At 40.8% G+C, this 15,329-nt stretch overlaps 1 protein-coding gene and 1 long non-coding RNA gene across 6 annotated transcripts in view; one reads left to right on the forward strand and one right to left on the reverse strand.

Moving 5' to 3' along the window:
• The window catches only part of ADK (adenosine kinase), a 559,231-nt gene that overhangs the window by 23,743 nt on the left and 520,159 nt on the right, over positions 1-15,329 (forward strand). The gene's annotated exons all lie outside the window — the stretch shown is intronic.
• LOC142047821 (uncharacterized) lies at positions 8,868-14,890 on the reverse strand. Of its 2 annotated transcripts, none has more exons than XR_012657087.1 (3): positions 14,753-14,890; positions 10,671-10,826; positions 8,868-8,937 (listed from the first exon to the last, which is right to left on the reverse strand). It is a non-coding gene; the product is annotated as an uncharacterized LOC142047821 (long non-coding RNA). The 2 variants fall into 2 exon arrangements; XR_012657086.1 differs by having other exon boundaries at positions 10,671-10,940.

Genomic DNA, 15,329 nt, shown 5'->3' on the forward strand with positions numbered 1-15,329 from the left:
GGAACAACGCTATTTTACCACCTTTTCCGCCGCACCCCCGCCCCCCAGTCCATAACCAGTTCATTTGGTGTTTGACATCCCTCCCACTGGGAACTCTTCCCCCACAACTTTAACTATGTAAGTGCTGTCTTTTAATCAGATGCCAATTATCTGTATGTTGCAAAAAATATACCAATATTATGGGCGCTTATTATTTATGTGGCACATGAGTGTGCTGGATGGTTTACAGACAAGTACACTGCCCTGAGGTACCTTGTCTATTACACTCTCACGTATGGTTTAACAGGGTTTGGTTGAAACAAAACTAAAAGCCTGTCCAATATGAAGGCGAACTACATGCCTCTTTACATTCTGGTGCTCTCCTTCTCTTGGTCACTAGCTGGGAAAGTAAAGTGAAATTGCTCTAAATCTTTGCAGTGTTTAATAATGTGTTGCACTAATATGGGAGGCCTGGGGGCATCTGGGTTGAAATGGAAGTCTCAAATTAGAATGTGTGGAGGGATCTATCTGTCATTGGCCTGCTATGATAAGCATTTCCAGGAAAATCAGAGACTGTCAAACTGCTGTAAAGTGGGGCAAATGTTGGGCAATATGAAACTGATGAAGGAGAAGAAGTAGATGCATATATTTGTGGCAGTTGTAACATCCGGCTTGATGTATAATGTTGGCAGGACTCACTGTTTTAAGGTTTGATTTGGAGCTAAGCCTTTTTTTCCTCCATACTACACATTTAATTGTGGGGAAAGAGCAACTACAGTAATATGGCAGTAACTTGCATAATCTTGCAATAACAGATTAATGTTATAATCCAGTCTTAATATTTGCTACGTTTTAAAGCTCAGTTTAGATCAATCCCTAAAGCTAAGGAGGATAAAATTAATTAAAACCCTCAACACTCAGGGTGGACCTGATGCATTATTATGCCAGGGTCACAGATGGATAATAGCTACAGTGACTAGATTTAAAATCTACAGCTTAACATGCAGTAGTGTGAATTCTTTTTTTGTAAAATTAGTTTTTTCTTAAAGACCTTCCTCTTTTAAATGGACTTGTACTGTGAAGTGAACTGGTGACCCCTATCATATATAAAAAAATGTTCCCTCTCACCCCTATGGGTGGTATGTGTCTTCCTCAACCTCGGGTCCTCTGCCAGAGGCCTGGGAGTTTGAGGGTTCTGCGCAGTATCTTAGCTGTTCCTAGCACTGCATATATATATAGGCATACTGATCAGTCCCATAGTTTCTGAAGAGCTGTCTAAGGTTACAGTCTCTGAGTTTAATTATCATTCAAAGGTGGCTCTCCCATCCTCCCTTCCACCCACCCCCATGTGCAGTATATCAGATGTCACCCTGTCTCCAGTTAAGGAGTATAGACCAGTGACTCTTTCACAACATGATGCTATTCAGCTGTCAGGTTCTGTTGAGCTAATGCAACTGCCTTAAAATCTCACTAGTGGTAGAACCGTGTTAATCAGTATGACAGACCTAGTTCCTACAGACCTTGGCTTTAAGGTGCTTGGAATCTAAAATAAATTACATCTTTCAGAGGATTGTGAAATGTGTATTGAAGATACTGCATTAACCCTGTATGTAAATATGCAGTGTTTTAGTCAAATGTTAACTTAATTTCTTTAAAGCCCTTTAAAGTATATGAATGGCCCTTTGATTTCAGTGGGGCTGTTTGCATCCTTAAAGTTAGCCATGTGCTTAAGTGCATTACTTAATAGAGATGTAATTGAAATAGCCTTTCAGCTTTATAGAACTATGGAATACTAGCACCATAGGTGCTGGAACTAATGGACTGGGGGTGCTGAAGTGGTTTCCATCATATACAGGGTTTATAGTTTGGTTCAGTGGCTCTTCGCACCCCCACTAGACACATTGTTCCAGCACCCCTAACTTGCACTGAAATGCCTCTGGTCTCAGATTGATTACAGTGAAGGATAAATGATCTTTGTGTTGCAGAAGTAATTGCGCTGTGAATAGAACTGTATTGGTCAAAAGCTTTCAGCAGTTGCTCGCAAGATTTTAAGAGTTTCTGTAAATGAATATGCATTGCTGTTTTATTATATCTTGAAACCCTGTTCTAACTGAACTGTGTGTACAAATCTGTCTCCACATAGTGGCTTGTTTGGCTTTGCTTTTGAGAGTACATGTGTGAAATGTTAAACACCACTTTTTTCCTCCCATGAAGTATGTGTGCTATCTTTTCATAAATTTAAGACTAGGTGTATAACATGGTTTAGTAACCAACTTGTAGTATAACTTTGGCTCCACCCAGGAAAAGGCCAAACCATGTTGTAAGTATTCTGACACTTTTATTTTTGGGAGAGAAAAGGTACGTGAAGTGAAAAGCTGTGAAGCTTTTCTTCAGGTCTGTTCTGTGGAGCTCAAAAGCTTGTCTCTTTCACTAAGATAATTTGGTTCTATAAAAGGTATTACCACACCCACTTCGGCTCTCTCATATCCTGGAACTAACATGGCTACAACAACACTGCAAACATTAGTTTTCTCGTAAAGCTATCGGGACACTGAAAAGTGAGTGTTCATCTACCCAGGAAAACTTACTGTCTTATACTTACTTTACAATAACGAACAAAGCTGTTTTTGTAGACTTATAACACACAATTATCAATTGGTAATAAAATAAGTCATTTGCTGCTATTGTCTAGACAATGCAGTACTGTAGAACCTCAGAGTTGCCAAACACCTTGGGAATCGAGGTTGTTTGTAGCTCTGAAATGTTTGTATCTCTGAACAAAATGTTATGGTTCTTTCAAAAGTTTACAACTGAACATTTACTTAATAGCACTTTGAAACTTTATTATGTGGAAGAAAAATCCTGCTTTCCTTTTTTTAGTACTTTACGTTTAACACAGTCCTGTATTTGCCTTTTTTACATCTGCTGCTGCGTGATTGCATACTTGGGTTCCAAATGAGGTGTGTGGTTGACTGGTTAGTTTGTAACTCTGAGGTTCTACTGTATTGCTAATGAGCAACTCAGATCACTGCTTGGATATGACTTTTCCAAATGTCATAACTGCTGCAAAAATAATCCAATGTGTATTTTTCAGATATTTCTTTAAGCACTTTATAAAGACTGAAGTTTTTTTTCCACCTGTATGTTGTTCGCATACTTCCATTACCATTTTGATGTCACTCTTCCACAGTGCTATTGTGCTAAAGTGCAGGTAGATGTGTGAGAAGATGAAATACTTCTATTAAAATCAGTGCTACTAGTGTCTGGGTACCAATTTTGGAGTTGCATAGAAAGAAGAAATATTTCATCTAATTTTGAAAACAAGTAATATTATATACTCAAGATTGCAAATTTGTGTTTTAATCTTTTTATGTAAAGTATGGTCAGTTAAGATTAGTTTGGCATTTATAAAACTTTTCAGGTGGCAAATCAATTCAGAAGCAAAAGATTTTTTTTGTTTGTTATGTTGTCTGCAGCTTATTACTTCTGTTACTTGTGATAATGAGAGAGTAATACCCAAAACATTTAGCAAAGATCATTGGCTAGTTGTGGAAATTGAATCTCTCTAGTGAACAAACCAACCCCTCAACATGGTTAGCAGAGCAGGTTTATATTTAATAATTTACATTGCTTAAGTTTGACTACTAGTTATTTTCACTAATTTCTGTAGTAATTACAAAGTCAGTAAAATGCCTTCGTCTTTATTATGGACATTTTGATACTTTTTTGTTTTTGTGTGTATATGTATGTGATTGTGTGCATGTCTAAATTCCCTCCCAAGGAATGTCAATGGCTTCTGGTGAGTAAGCCACTGGCATTTTCTGTGGCAAGCCCGCCCCCCCTCCTTTTTTTTTTTTTTTAAATGATAGCATTGTGATACTAGTAATGGTCAGAGATGCATTTCCATTTGTATGGAAGTGATGGACCTCTGACCCCCCAGTTGGTAAGGCAACTCCCATCTTTTCATGTGCTATGTATTTTTACCTGCCTTTGTATTTTCCACTCCATGCATCTGATGAAGTGGGTTTTAGCTCATGAAAGCTTATGCCCAAATAAATTTGTTGTTCTCTAAGGTGCTGCAAGGACTCCTTGTTGTTTTTGCTGATACAGACTAACCCGGGTACTGCTCTGAAACCTATCTGTGGTCTGTACTCTGACAAGCCAGATGGACTCAATGAAGGGGAACAGTAAAGATGGTTAAATAAATAAAACAAGATTATTCTTAGTAAATATTTAGACTACAAAGGAAAAAAATTGTGGAGAGCTCACATCCTTAATTTACCAGTCTGCACCTTCTATTTCATATCTTATCCAACCTTTAACTTTTCCTCTTTGAGTCTAAATAATTGATAACCAAGATGTGAAATTGACCAGTCCAGTTTTGCTGTCCAACATGACTTTAAAAGCAAAAAGTAAACAAGATATGTCATGTTAGAGTTTTTTACTGCTTTTAAGGTGGTGATGATAACACTGATCAGAGTTTAATGCTTTTCTTTACACTGTCCCTATTTAACTCTTATCTGACTTAACTAGTAATTTCAAGCATATAAATATGGCTTTCATTTTATATCCGTACAATATGGTCTACAGAATCTTGTTTTATTGTACATGGGTCATGTCTACACTACAGAGTTAAGTCAATTTAAGTTATGTTGATGATCATAAACTGCTGTAATTACATTGCTTGTACATTTTCACACAACTCTCATTCTGTTGGCGGAGCATGTCCACAGTTGGTGCTCTAGCACCAACAAAGAGTACTATGCTGTGGGTAGCTATCCCACTGTGCAAATTGCCACCTTTTCCTGCTAGGAGTTATGAGAATGGATTGCAGTGCATCATGGGGGCAGAATTACTGCTGTATGATGCAGTTTTTTCGTGTCCCATAACTCCAAGGGCTTCCAACTGTGTTTCGCATAGTATTTCAACCGCCCCTGTAAACTTTGCGTCCATCATCTCTCCCTGAAAGCATGGATCCTTCAAGGCTCTCCAGTCTTGTGATAAGTGGTATGAACATAATGCAGCTCATGCTGCAGTATTTAATGAGCTGCGAATCTGAACAGGAAATCATAGTGCATGCCCTGCTGTGTACCGTGGAAAGAAACAATTCAAGACTGATGTTGGCATTCATGGAGCAGCTGCATACGGTTGCTACTGGGCTTGGGGAAAAAGCATTGAGTGGGGTCGGCTTGTGATGCAAGCATGGGATGACAAGCAGTGGCTGCAGTACTTTCGTATGCACAAAGTCATCTTCTTTGAACTCTGTGTGGAGCATGCCCCCTGTCCTGTGGTGCAAGGACACCAAAAAGAGAGCTGTCCTAATGGTGGAAAAGCATGTGGTGATAGCTCTGTGGAATCTGGCAACTCCAGACTGCTGTCAGTCAGTCAATTGCCAATCAGTTTGGAATTGAGAAGTCCACTGTGGGGGTTGTGATGATGCAAAGTATGCAGGGCCATGAGTCCCCTCCTGGTATGAAGGACACTGTGTACACTTCCACTCTTTTGTTGATGAAACCTGACTTTTATTGACAAAACTGTGGAAATAGAGAAGTTGCAACAAGTAACTACTATGCTTCACAGTGCACAATACAAAAGTCAATAGTATGACAGTGAAGAATGGGGGGACGATCCTGGAACACAAATAGAAGCCAGTAAAAGGTTGAATATACAAAAGAACTATATAAAGAAGTTTTCAAGCCTGATTTGCAAACGTGTGTAGGCATGAACTTCTGCTGTCTTTGTTAGACACCTGGCTAGGAACAATAGAAATCCAATCCTAGAAAACACACAAAAATAAGCAGATGATTTTGTGATCTATGGATTCTGAAGTTTGCAGGTTGAGAGAGGCCCGAACAAAACTAGTCTGTCTACTTGAAAATATATTTGGAGAAATTGAAGTCTTAGCAATGCTGTCCTGTTTGTGCTGTATAGAAACAGTTAAGAACCGAAAGGTGTGAACTTTCCTTGTTAGCAATGGAGTGTGAATTTTAAAACCTAGTTTTGACCATTTAAATTCTAACACTTTTTAAAGCCAAATTTAGTGCTAACATTCAGGTGAAGCAATTGAAAATGAAATATAGGTGTCTAATCTAAAAGTCAATGTAGAGCTCTTAAACACTAGCTTTCTATTTTGTCAAGTAAGCTACATCTACACTGAGCTTGTCTACACTGGCACTTCACAGCACTGCAACTGTCTCACTCATGGGTGTGAAAAAACACACCCCTGAGCGCTGCAAGTTTCAGTGCTATAACGTGCCAGTATAGACAGTGTACCAGCACTGGGAGCTGTGCCCCTTGTGGAGGTGGGTGTGTTTGTTTTTAAGAGCTCCATTTTGAGCTGTGCCACGACTACACAAACCGCTTGCTTTAATGTTGCCAGTGAAGACGTGCCCTTACTCAGGTTAGATTTAAGATACTAATGTCACTAAGGAGCTGTTGGTAGTATTTAGTTCTCAGCAGACCACTGTGGATGCTAACTGATAAGATATGCCAAGTCTCATGTGGTATTTGAAAATGAAGTGCCAAATGCTGTTGTGTTGTAACTGCCTCTGTATGGAACTGCTACATTGAAGACAGTAGAAACAGTATTGATTCCAAATGTTTCAGTTGGCATTGCTGGACCTACTCTGCTGGTTGTCAGCGACCTCTTTTTTTTTAAGTGTCATGTTAGGTGCGCCCCATGGCAAAGTAGCCTTTATAATATTGATGGGTTGATATTACCGATGACATTAAACCATAGTAACCTATGCCAAAGGTTTGACTCCCAAAAGGCTATAGCAGGGGTTGGCAACCTTTCAGAAGTGGTGTGTTGAGTCTTCATTTATTCACTCTAATTTAAGGTTTCACGTGCCAGTAATATGTTAACGTTTTTAGAAGATCTGTTTCTATAAGTCTATAATATATAACTAAACTATTGTATGTAAAGTAAATAAGGTTTTTTAGATGTTTAAGAAACTTCATTTAAAACTAAATTAAAATAAAGAGCCCTCCGGACTGATGGCCAGGACCCGGGCAGTATGAGTGCCACTGAAAACCAGGTTGTATGCTGCCTTTGGCACGCATGCCATAGGTTGCCTACCTCTGGGCTACAGTATCAGAATTAGGAAGGCCAGAACAGCTATTAGGCTACGTCTACCCTGCCCTGGCAGAGTTTTTGCACTGTCAGTTCCACCGGTGATAGTGAACCAGTGAAAGAAAAGCTCTGGCTTGCGTACTCGCTTCCACAAGTGTCAGATCGTGTTCTCATTTGCAGCACTTCCATCGCAGCTGAGAGCAGTTATCCCACAGAGCAGCTCTCTCCATTTTGACAATAGGTCTTGTGGGAAGGGGGAGGTGATCGTGGAGCATCTTCATCCCTTCACAGCCTCCTCTCCCCAAACACGGATCAGCTCCAGTAGCTCAGAATTGCTCCAAGCAAGGGATTGTTTGCTCCGTGGAGTAGGCATTGTCACCTGGCCAGATAAGTGAGCACTTGCCAAGAAAACAAAAAGGGGAGTTTCAAAATTCCCTTTGCTTTATGGCGGGAGGGGTGGATGTCTGTTTACCTGGTGTCAGAGCAGCAGAGCTGCTGGCCAAAGTGGTCTTCTAGGCACTGTGGGATATTGTCTGGAGGCTAAAAGCTCAGTAAACAGGAAGAACGTGTCTTCACTTGTATATCACCACAAAAACATCCCCAGTAAGAGCTGTTCGCCTCTCGTGGAGGTCGTGTTCTTTTTGCAGTGAAACTTTTGAGTTTCACTGCAAAAATTCATTGGCAAGTGTAGACGCTCCCTCTGTTTTTGTGCAAAAATGGATTTTTTCTTCTTTAAATGGCAAGTGTAGACATGTCCTTAGAAATATCATTATGTTTGGAGACTCTAGGAGCGCACAAGGAACAGTAGCAGTGACTACATTAACATTCACGGGTTATCAATCGTTCCTTTATTGCCAATGAACAGAGCTGCAGCTATTGAAACATACATAGCGAGAGACAACCTATAAGATATCTAGCCTAACAAAGTCAGGCTGGACAGCTGCAAAAGGGTCCTAGAAGGCTGATATGTTAGCCCTAGAATGTTAAAGGCCCTTTTTCCTACAAACTGAAAAGAGGTTCTCTCAGGTCAGTTAGGGACACATGAATGCAATTAAGGGCTGCCAGAGGCTTTTATAAACACCTCCTCTGGGGAGAGCAAAAAGGGAAAGAGAGAAACAAGCTATTGCCAGGCTAGTGGCAGCAGGATAACAAGCTTTTCTAGGCTGAGAGCCTGTGCTCCTTCCCATAGGGGAACAGCCAAATCTGAGTGCCTGCTAGGGGAAGGACTGACACCCCAGGGTAAGCAACCGGAGGACACTCTGCCTCAGTGAGGAGGCAGGGAAAGATAGCCTTTATGTTTTGATGTTTTGAGACAGTTTCCTTTGTGTCTGGTGAAGGATCACCCCTCAGGCTGACCCTGGGGCCTACCCTGAAAACATATCCAAAGGAGCACAGAAGTGGGAAGGCATACACTGCCCAGAGTGGGGCTGATTTACCCCAGCCCTGCCAGGCACCAGAGGGGGAAGTGCTAAGTCTGGTGAGACAAAGGAGGTGCCTTGTCACACAAGCATCAATGATTTCATATATCCATCTCTATAGTCCCCTTGGAGATGTCAATATTGCTCAACAGGTGGTCATTTGTGGATGGCCTCCTTATGAATTCTTCCTTACTTTTTCATACTTTTATTCTATATTACACTCATTGATAACTCTTTATATGCATGAAGATTCCAACCCCTTTTTCCTTATCTGGACTTCCACACTGCATAAATGTTGGTATGCCTATCTTTTCGTAGACTGCCTTCTTAGGCATTAATGAAGATAAGAGAAATTATGTCAACAAGTCCCATGGTGACTTAAAGTTATTGCAGAATTTCCCATGATGTTTCAGTCAGACATCTTGTGGTAGTGAGGGGCACGCTGTGGAATGTTTTCCCAAATGTCACCTGCATTTGAAAGAAGACTTTAACACAATACTCTTCAGTTTGCATCAGCAGCATCCACACAGGGGAGTGGTAGCACAGCACTGTGGGGCCATGTAGAGAAGCCCTTCGACCATGAGACTGAGAAACTAGTAAGTTTAAAAAAAAAAAAAAGAAGTCGCACTGCAATTAATTTCTCAGAATTTTATGTGCTGTTGTTAGTACCTCTTTTGCAATAATCTTGCAACTTTTACTGGTACTTGCTTACTCCTGCGTCAACTAGGTATGTCAACTTCTTTCAGGCCTCATATATGGTTAAGCTAAAATTTGACAGGTTATGCTGTAAAAGTGTAAAGCAAGGCCTAACTTACATACCTAACATACTCTTATCCATAACATGCTTTTTGCTCCTCTATCCTATAATATTATTTACATATTCCTACATTTATACCTACAACTTAAATCTATTAATCACATATTGATTACACAGATTAATCATAACAGAACACAATTAAATGATTATATAAGATTATGAGCTACAGCAGTTGGAGGAACACTTAAAAGGAGCTGTTGGAAAGAATCCCTCCGAAAACTACTATGAGAGGGGAAACTTATGGGACTTAGCAACATAAAGAACATGCAAAGAATGGCCCCGGATAGACAGGGACGGTGGATCCTTGTTCGTGCCTTAAGTTACTTTTGATGATGGGCATAAGGAATTGGATTCAGATATGATACACAGTCTAAGTTCTGACAGAGTGCAAACACGTTTTTAAATACTGGTTTAAGTTTATTAACAAATTAAACATGTTTATGATTGTTAAACAGACCATGTGTTGTTTTATAACTTCCGGGTTTTCATGCTGGCTTTTCTTAAAACAAAATAAATGCTACCAGCAGTCATAAGCTCAAAATCCCAGTTGAAGTTTAAAAACCCTTAATTTGAAAAACAATTACATTCTTATGTACGGTGAAAAGGGCTTATCACAAGTTAGATTTTATGGCTTGTCTGCATGGCCCCAAAGTTTGGACTACAGGGGTGTGAATTACTAATGTGGATGCTGCTGGTGCAAACTAAAAAGTCTTGCATTTGAAAGAGGACTTTGTTAACACAATACTTTTTAGTTTGCATCAGCAGCATCCACATAGGGGAGCGGTAGCGCAGCACTGTGGGGCCATATAAAGAAGCCCTTAAACCAGGAGTCTCGAACTCAAATGACCATGGGGGCCGCCTGAGGGCCACATCACTAACACCCCCCTCTTGCTGCCTCTGGCCCTGCCCCCACCCCTTCCATGAGGCCCCGCCCCTGCCCCATCTCTTCATTTCATCCCCTGAGCACACGGCTCCCCACTCCTCCTCCTGCTCCCCCCCGCTCCCTCCCCCGAAAGTGCTACGCACCACCAACAGCTGTTTGGCGGCTTGGTGGTGGGAAGCGCATGCAGGTAGGCAGAGAAAAAATGAAGAGTAATATAACACAGTATTAAAATGTAGTATGCTATTCAAAGTCAATTTATTAACTTTTTTATTAAGTTCTTTAACTGTAATGTGAAAAATCAGTGCTAATTTTGACAGTCATTTCATTTTTGGCCACTTAGCTGGCAGCGTTTTGCGTCAACCAGAGCAGCAATGTTTGGTTTCATCTCAGGATATCAAACCTATCTCAGTGTTGCTTTCCAGTGTTCATCAGTGAGCCTTGATCTTAACACAGATTTATTAATCTTCATGGAAGAGAAAAACTGTTCACATATATATGTACTTCCAAACATTGCCATTGTCCTTGTGGAAGCAGAGAATAACATGGGAAATCTTTCTTGTGAAAGAAACCTGTAGAATTCTGGAATTCCAACATCTGTATACTTCTGCTTCAACATGGTGTCACACTGAAGCTTCACTAACTCCATCTTCATTTCCTCTGCAACATCGTCAATTTCAACAGCACACGGTGTGGAAAAAGAGTTGAAAATGTGGTTCAAGTGCCTTGAAATGTTAAAAATATTGTGGCTCAAAGTGGGGAAATACCAAAGACCTGGAAGAAAACAAAATCATTACTGATAAAATTTGCAGATGACACCCAAATTGGGGGAATGGTAAATAATGAAGAGGACAGGTCACTGATACAGAGGGATGGGGATCACTAAGTAAGCTGGACTCAGGCAAACAATGTGTATTTATAATATGACTAAATGTATACATGTAGGAACAAAGAATATAGGTAATACTTGCAGTATGAGGGACTCTATCCTGGTAAACAGATGTGGAGGTTGTTGTGGATAATCAGCTGAACATGAGCTCCCAGTGTGATGCTGTGGCCAAAAGAAGTAATGCAATGCACAAAAGGGAATTTTATTTCTGTATTTGGCACTGGTGTGACTGTTGCTGGAATATTATGTCCAGTTGTGGTGTACACATTTTAAAAAGGAGGTTGATAAATTAAAGGGTTCACAGAAAAGCTATTGAGGATGATTAAAGAATTAGAAGGCATGCTTTATAGTGATTAAGCGCCTTGAGTCTGTCTATTTAGCTTAACAAAGAGAAGATATTTGATTACAGTTTAAGTACCTACCTGTGAAATAAAAATATTTAATAATGGGCTCCATCCAGTGGCTGGAAGTTGAAGGAAAACAAGTAAAGATTGCAATTGAAGCATAGTTTTTAACAGTGATGGCAATTAACCATTAGGGGCCATGGTGAATTATTAAATCAAGATTAGATATTTTTCTAAAAGATAAACTCGAGGAATTATTTTGGGAAAGTTCAATGGCCTGTATTATATCGGGGTCAGACTAGATGATCACAGTGGTCCTGTCTGGTCTTGGAATCTATGAATATCAAAAATCTAATCTGCAAGATTATTTTTGAAATGAGGATTTAGTCTCTAATGTTCTAAAGATTTAACTGTTTCACACACGCAAAACTCAGTGATTCTTAGTTCCACTTACTGTAAATTGTCAGTTTCTAGTTGGTCACAACCCCATATTTTATTTTGTATTCTTAGTGTTTTTGCTAAATTCGAAAACATTCTTGGCTATTAACATTGCTATATTTATTGAAACATACTGTAAAAGCTCTGATTAAACTATCAGTGAGAAATTTGAAATTTTTCAGTTTATAAATCAGCTAAAAAAATAAGCAATTCTCATTTGGTTTTTGCTTGCTTAGGTTTATGAATTACCAAAATTATAACTTAACTTCAGATTGGGCCAGCTTAGAGCGAAAATTCTGTTAGATCTTGGTAAATATGTTTGTGTGAATTTGGTACTTAAAAGATATAAGCTTATGGCCTTTGGTAGTGGGCAAGGGTGATGCAGGCAGAAATTTGATATCTGTATACTAGGAAAACATGGTCATGCACCTCTATTCCATTACTGGGTACTTCCTCTGAGACTTATTGTTGATTACGAGTAGAACTCAAAATGTAGTAAAGGAAACTACGGTCTATTTATTTCTTGTACAGTTTACAAGAAAAAAAATGGGAAGGGGAATAAGTGGTCAGGGGCAAATACATCATCAGGGTGGTAATTGACCATGTTAAATAATATATTTTGTAGCCCAAGAGATTAAGATGGGAAATGTTAGTGCCTGGATGAGTTTTTAAACTGTAGCCTCTTGGCAATGTTTTGGAGGAGGAAATGGTAAGACTTGAATAGCAGTTAGATGTGTGAGGCAATGGAGAATAGTCATGTTTCCTAGTTTATGGGCTGGAGTGAAATGGAGAATGGTGGTGGGAGCAGTGAAAGAGAAGAGTTAAGCTTGAGTTGTTGGCAAGAGACCCAAGAGATGTCTTCATCTAGCCAAACCCATATATTGGTACATTCCTGTTAAGTCAGGAGTGAAAAGGTAGATTTGAGTAATTGAGGTAGAGATGGGCAATGCAGCTATGAGAGTAGCTAGGATCTCACAAAGAAAGGGTGTAAAAAGAGAAGTGGAAGAGTGAAAAGTAAGAGACATATGGGACTCTCATTGATGGTACATGAGAAGGAGGGTCTACTGAAAGGGCTGCCAAAGAAGTAGGAGGAGAAACGAGAAGATGTTATCGTAGAAGCCTCAGTTGAATAAAATGTCAAGCAGAAGATGAGGAGTAGGATGACCCCTGAAATTTGGCCAGGTGAAGGTCAATATAGATCTTGGTGAAAGAGTAGCTTCATAGAATAGGAGGGCAGAACATGGATTGGAGGGGATCCAGGGTAAAGGTGAAAGAGAAACTTGGGGGAAATACTTTATAATTGAAAATACCTTGACCGAAACAGGAATATCAGGGATTATACCCAAAATCTAGGCTTTTTTGTATATAGCCAAGGACAAATATACTTCACAGCACAACATACTTAATCTTGGATCCTATTAAAAACACAAGATTTATCAACATTTTAAAAATTCTATATTTAAACGTGTATATTCATAAACTAAGATAGTGTGGCCCACTGAACGAGGGCACTGGTCTGAGAGTCAGGAGCTCTAGGCTCTGCCATTTGACTGCTGTGTGACTTTGTGCAAGTCATATCTCTCTGCCTATGTTTCCCCTCCCACCCCTTCTTGCCTTGTTTCCTTGGACCATAATCTCTTCAGTGCAAGGACCGTGTGGTTGTACAGCACTTAATGCAATGGGAGCCCCATTTTGGTGGGATCTTTTTGGTGCTACTGTAATACAAATAACTTAAAATGACTGTAGACAACAAATTCAAGAGTTTATAGCTGAAGGTAGTTGGAGAAGTATTTGGGGACCAGGGTTGGCTTTTTTGAGGATGGAAAAGGTATAAAGCTTGTATTAGGAGAGCTCCAGAACAGGGAGAGATGTGTTAAGGAGTATGAAGACAAGACCAAGAGAGTGGGAGGTGATAGAGTTGCTGGAGCAGATGGAGGGCAAAGCCAGATCTATACTTGGAAGGTTTTGTCAGTGTAGCTATTGTATATACTCATTCATAAGCCAAATTTTTTTGGTAGAAAAGTGACACATCAAAGAGCGGGGATTGGCTTATCAGAGGGTCTATACCAAAATGTGATGAATTTAAGCTCTATTGAATTGAATATCTAATACATTGTCATTGCCGACTCCTGATTTACAAACTTTTTGGCTCCCAATCCGTCAGGGTAAGCCACTAGTGGGCTGGGACGTTTTGTTTACCTGGAGCATTCGCAGGCATGGAGCCTCTCATCTCAGTTTGCCTTTCCCAGCCAATGGGAGCCATGGGAAGTGGTGTGGGCTGAGGGACATGCCGGCCACTACTTCCTGCAGCTCCCATTGGCTGGGAATGGTGAACCATGGCTGCTGGGAGCAGAGGGCCTCCGTGCCAGCGAATGCTCTAGGTAAACAAAATGTCCCAGCCTGCTAATGGCTTACCCTGATGGGCCGGGAGCCAAAGTTTGCCAAACCCTGAAATATAGGATTGGCTTATGAAAGGGTCATACAGTTTTTGCCCTTTTTTAACCTATCCATCTTGGGGGGTCAGCTTATGAACGAGTATATATGGTATATTGTTATACTCTACCAGGAAAGTGCTCTTAATGTGGTGGATACAGTTTATACTCACAAAGCTGCATTTTTGCTAGTATAGCCCCATTGGCTGAGTGTGTGTGCTTGTACTTTTTCTGTGCTTTGTGATGAGTCTTCAGTGACCCAGCCCTCCGGCTGAGTCATACATAGTCTGTATGTGAGATCATATCAAACCCCTCCTGGGGTACAAATCCAACAGGGGCCTCTCAGTGCCCTCTGTAACAGTTCTTTATCTGCAGCCTCATATCTCGGCTTGTTCCTCAGTCAGTCCAGCAGGGCCTATTAAAGTATCCTGGTCATAACTGTCTCTCAGCCCCTTCTTTCCCCAGTATGTTCTTCACCCTTACCTCAGGGCCTTGTCCTGGTTGAGTCCCAGCAGCCAGCCAGGAGCATCTTCAAGTACTCCCTCCGCGCAGACCCCCAAGCACTGCTCTCTCTGAGGTCCTGTACCTCTCTCAGCCAGCCAGGCACACCATCCACTCTCCTTTAGCTTTAGCAAGGAACTGATCCCATGCTGGCTCTGCAACTCCTCATATACTAGCCTGCTGGGTCCTGATTGGCTGCTTCCTGCGGCCCCTTTCTGATTGTGTCACTCTAGGCAGCTTGGAGGACCCTCTCCACTGCCCTTTTCCGGGGTAAGGTGTGGCAGGGGTGCAAGACCTCCAGCAAGGGGCCTCAGGGCCTGGTCTACCCCCTCACAAGCTTATTTCAGTCTGCACTTTCTTCCCTCCTCCCAAGCAGAATAAGCTATACTAACAAATGTGCAATTTTGCCATTATAACAGCATCTGCACAGGGCTTTTGCTGGCACAGCACCTCACAAATTGTACCTCATCACACCCCTGGCCAACATAGCTGTGCTGGCAAAATTTGTCATGAAAACTTATCCTAAGTGCAAGTTCTAGGTGGTAATGATGGACCTGGA

This window comes from Chelonoidis abingdonii, chromosome 15, assembly GCF_003597395.2.
Source record: "Chelonoidis abingdonii isolate Lonesome George chromosome 15, CheloAbing_2.0, whole genome shotgun sequence".
Taxonomy (NCBI): domain Eukaryota; kingdom Metazoa; phylum Chordata; order Testudines; family Testudinidae; genus Chelonoidis; species Chelonoidis abingdonii.